We start from the raw sequence: 5,017 nt of genomic DNA, 5'->3' as shown, positions 1-5,017 counted from the left end.
TCTCGCCAAGTTGCCCAGGCAGGTCTCGAACCCGCGGGCTCAAGCAATCCACTCACCTCATAGACCAGTGTTCTTAAGTGTAGTCCTAGATTAGCAGTATCAGCATCATGTAGGGACTTGTTAGAGATGCACATTCTCAGATCCTACCCAGATTTTCTGAATCAGAAACTCTAGGGGTGGGACCCAGCAATCCACTTCACCAAGCCTTCCAGGGGATTCTGAGGCAGACTAAAGCTTGATAACCACTACTTTAAAGGGGTTATGCTCTTTTCATCTGGTCACCTTTAGTTGGCATCAATAATAGGAAAACTGAATGCCTTTAGTAGAGTGACCACTGTCCCAGTTGTATGGGATTGTCCCTGTTTCAACTCAAAGTCTCTCATTCCGTGAAATCCCTCATTCCCAGCAACGAGGACAATTGGTCTCCCTGCTATTTAAAACCCTTTAAACTCAAGTACCAGCTCCATCAGACAAGTTCAATAAAGTATAATAAGTGCATTAGGAGTTTTAAAATGTTAATTGGATCCGATATCCCTGCGATGGCTTCCCTAAGTCCTGGAGGATAGCTGTGTGCCCGGTCGCCATGGCTCCCACTTCAGACGTCTGCAGAAAGCAAGACTGCTGTGCCTTGCTCAGGTCCACCTCACTCAGTGCTATGTGTGTATAATTTGGTTTTGTTTTTCAAAGGAGGACACCAAGGCAGTTACAAAGCAATTCTTAGAATGAGGCCCTCACTACCACCTTTCTAGTCACATAAATGACTTGGAAGAAAGTGAAAATAGAACTTTCCGTTCATTTCTTGTACCAGCAACAAAATGATGACATCATTCACAGGTCGCAAAGGCCTCATCCGAGAGCAGTAGGAACTTTTTTTTCCTCTCTTTCTTCAAAATATATTTGCTTTCGATTTTTCCAGTTAGCTGGGTATGCTACAAAGAAGCCCAGAAATTTGGCTTCAGACTGAAATTGCAAACCTGGATCATCCTCTACTCCAGACTTCCTCCCAAACCAATGCTTACAAATAAATTTAAAATTTTAATGTCCAAGAAAGTCAAAGAAAGAATCCCAAGTTCCTTTTGACTCAAAGACTGACTTCAAGAATTAGTTCAGCTTTTTGATGACCACAGTTAGGGCCATTTGGAGGAGGTTTTTGATCAAAGGGAAAATGATGACCTGCAATTAGATCTCCCAGAAAACCAATCTCTCAGCTGAGGCCACTTAAACATATTGGCAAGTTCAGTCTGGCCAGAACTCTGGACCTTACCCTACCTCTGGCAAGGAAAGATGAGAACATTCAATTCAGCATCAGGTCAATCTTGTTGGTGACTCCTGACCATCAAATAGGGTCAATGTTCATCAAGTGTCTCTCAGATGCAGGGACTGTTGGCGGTTGCAGACCCTAGATCTGATGATTTTCAGAGGAACTCTAGGAGGAGTGTACAACCCATGCGAATACTTCATTTAATAGCTGAGGAAACTGAGGCTCAGAGAAGTTCACTGACTTGGACAAGATCACATATCTAGCATTCAGCAAAAGTAAGATACGAATCTGGTATACTGTCTGGTACTGACTTCAAGTTCAATACCAACTTACTACTACCTCAGTTCTAGTGATTGGATTCTTGAGTATTCCCTCATTATTATTACCACCACCACTATTACTATTATCTCTACTCCTGTGAATCCCTCCACAATTACCATTACTATTGCTATGACTATTTTAGTACCTATTATGCATCTGGCTAGTTCTAAACCCTATTCATGCATAATCTTTTATTCCTTGCAATAGCCTCATCTCACAGGGATGTGAACTGAGACTTAGGTTAAGTAACTTGTTCAATCACTTAGCTGAGGTTTGAGCCTTGGTCCCTTTGACTGCTGAGGTTGAACTCTGTAATCACTATAATATATATCCTCTCCAAATGCAATGCCTGGGTCCCCTCATTGTCCCTCAAGATTGAATTCCTGCCTGGATTATTTGTCTGGTATTATAGTTCCTGGAATTGGGGGACGGTTTTAGTTCTGAGCACTCGTCTCTGATTCCCAGCTCCTGGGATTAGATCCCTGCCACCCTCAGTTCATGGCTATAACCTTCCCTTCACTGGAGTCTTATGAGCTAAACCACTGTCTGTGGCTGCCAGACTCCTCTCCCTCAGGTAAAATTTCTACATTCTTAGTCAAAAGCTCTCCCTACTAGTGGTTTCTTTTGAGCGATAGCGCCCTTCACCTAACAGCCAATACTATCTATCTACTACTATTTTCCTCATTTTGGGTAAGGCTGTGTGAGGACTACCTCAAGGTTCCTTGCCCCACCCTGATGGATCTACCCAACCTCCAGGTCTGCAGTCTCCAATTTAGACCACCTCCCTTTCACAAAGACCTAGAACACTTTATTCTTCTCAGGAAAAAGAGGGCTGGTGGTGTGGTCATATACTTACATGGAGTGATAATTTGGTAAATGTTTATTTGCAGGTCTGTCATCCTATTAGGAAAAAGCCTGCTAGGCATGTGTATTCTCTACTCTCTCTCATTCAGAAAACTGGGAGGTTATAGGACACTTCTTTTTCCCTGGAGAGACTGTGGGACACTTTTCCCTTTTCTGCTTGTCCAAGGGGAAACGAATAATTACATAACTGTGCTAAGTTTTAGCCACAGAGGTCTTCACCAATGGTATGGACTCAGAGAGAGAAGAAAGGGCCGAAACCTGACTGAATAGTTAAGGAAAGGATGGGCAAGAGTTCTTAGTGCTTTAAGATTTTTGTGTGTGGAGTTTTGCTATCAATTTATGGCTTTTCATGTTTACTAAAAATTCCATCCAACCCAGTCCCTCAAACTTCCTTCAGTAAGTTATTTGGCCAAATTGTAACTGGTGAGGAGATGATGAGAGAATGTAAGGTGTGGTCATTACTTTTTGGGAACTTCCAGTTTTGTTGACAGAGAGCATACCTTCATGTGTAATAGTTACATAACTTTTTGAGATTGTTTTGTTAAGTACTAAAATGGAAACTGTGGCTACCTCGTTTACTACTCTGTCTTTGGTTTTTGGCTCTTGCCCTTGGCGTTTAGTAGATAGATCATTGGTAAAGGATGGCTAAGTATCATAATGGATGATGAATGCTTAGTGTAGAGGGAAGATTTGATTTGGACCTTGAAGGCAGAGCCATGTTTGGATAGATAGAAAAGCATATACTATCTTGGATTCCTTTGCCTTACTGGCACGCAGGTTTGTGTCACCAATTCAATCACAAACACCCCAGGGAAAAGATAACATTTAATGAATCTCACATAGCCAAAGAGAACCAAGCTCTTTGTAGATATTCATAAAGGTTAGATTCAAGGGCAAGCTAGAGTTTCAACAGCCCTTACTGAAAAATTACCAAAATATTGGTGTTGGGAAAGGATGACACCCATTTGAAACACTCCCAAATTTCTTCTCTGCCCAAGCTGTGTTTATTTGTGTATTATTGTGTATTAGTGAATAAACATGTATTGATTGTCTACAGGTATATGTGTGCGTATATAACATGGATATTTTCACCATCTCTATGAAGCTTACATTCTTGAGTTGAACATCACAGACAATATAGACAAACACCATCAATTGATAATAACTTCAAGAATCTCAAAACCATACTGGGTATTTTGGCAGGTTAATCTGGGCACATGTCCTGAAGGAGGAGAAAGGTCTTTAGTTATTATTGAAAGCTGGGATTATTGAGTTCCCTGAAAAGGTCAGAATTTCCTAGAATCTCTCACTTCTCTTGTTATCCAAGCTTTTCTTCTTTAGGCTGGTATTTCAATAGCTGTATCCCTTGCTGGGTCAATTGCTGATTTGTTGCATCTGGGATAGAATGACACTTGCTTTGCTACTGATAGGTCTGTGCTATTGATACTCTGTTAATATTAGTCTTGGTAATGTCAAACGATAATTATTAGAATTTTGGAATACCATTCCCCTGAGGTCAGGTTCTTTAGAGTGTACCTGGGGAAGTGAAAAGTATAAACTGAGTAGGGAATGGTTTCAAAATTCATGGCTTCAGATCGTGCCAATCTGTTCCACTAATGACCAAGAACTAAGTGGGAGTCCATAGACTGAGATCCAGAAAGGGAAAAGACAAAGCATTAGATGTGATAGTACTCAAGAGAGAAACCACCAAGCAGATCCATAGTATTCCAGGTACTGGGAAAGTCAGCTTTGTGAGTTTAGGCTGATACCCAGTGGATTAAAACCTTCCTTTTTATAGCCATCCAATTATCCCTTAAGTTCTTTCACCTCCTTCCCGATGACTTCCCCATCTGAAGGCTCCCACCATCCCACCAGGATAGGAAGTGATTTCTTGGATTTAAGGCTTTTGCTACGCCAGGCATTCTCTTTGAAAATATAAGAGAAATGATATTTTATGGAAATGACTTTTCTTTCTTTCTTTCATCTTTCTCTTTTTGTATTTTTAACAGAAAAACCCTTTTTGTTCCTAATAATAAAAACTGCTCTTGTTGAAGCAGGGGTGGGGGCTGGGCCATCCCTCTTACCCTTACTGGCCCTAAGACACTTGCATAGAAACCTGAAACTGCCAGGAAACCTGTTTCAGAAGCTCTGCCACAAAGCAACCAACCATACAAACTCATTTTTGGAACAATTGGGGAAATTGGAATATGAACTAGGGGATATTAAGGAATTATTGTTCATTTTGTCAAGTGTCATAATGCCATTATGATCATATGAGAAAATGAATGATATTGTGGTTGTGGGACAATGCTCTTTTTTTAAAGCTTCATATTTCATGAAAAATACGAAATCTGAAATTTGTATACAAAAGAAGCAAATATAGCAAAATGAAAATTATGTTCAATATAAGCAGTGGGTATATAGGATTCATTTTTTTTTTCAGTTGGAGTCTCACTCTGTCGCCCAGACTGGAGTGCAGTGGCTGCTCCCTGCCACCATAGCCTCAACCTGCTGGGCTCCGGCGATCCTTCCGCCTCAGCCTTCCGAGTAGCCAGAATTACAGGCGCACGC

The sequence above is a fragment of the Carlito syrichta genome, unplaced genomic scaffold, assembly GCF_000164805.1.
Source record: "Carlito syrichta isolate Samal-C Ts95f unplaced genomic scaffold, Tarsius_syrichta-2.0.1 Scaffold288873, whole genome shotgun sequence".
In the NCBI taxonomy this organism is placed as follows: domain Eukaryota; kingdom Metazoa; phylum Chordata; class Mammalia; order Primates; family Tarsiidae; genus Carlito; species Carlito syrichta.
Note: the sequence above shows the minus strand (reverse complement) of the source record.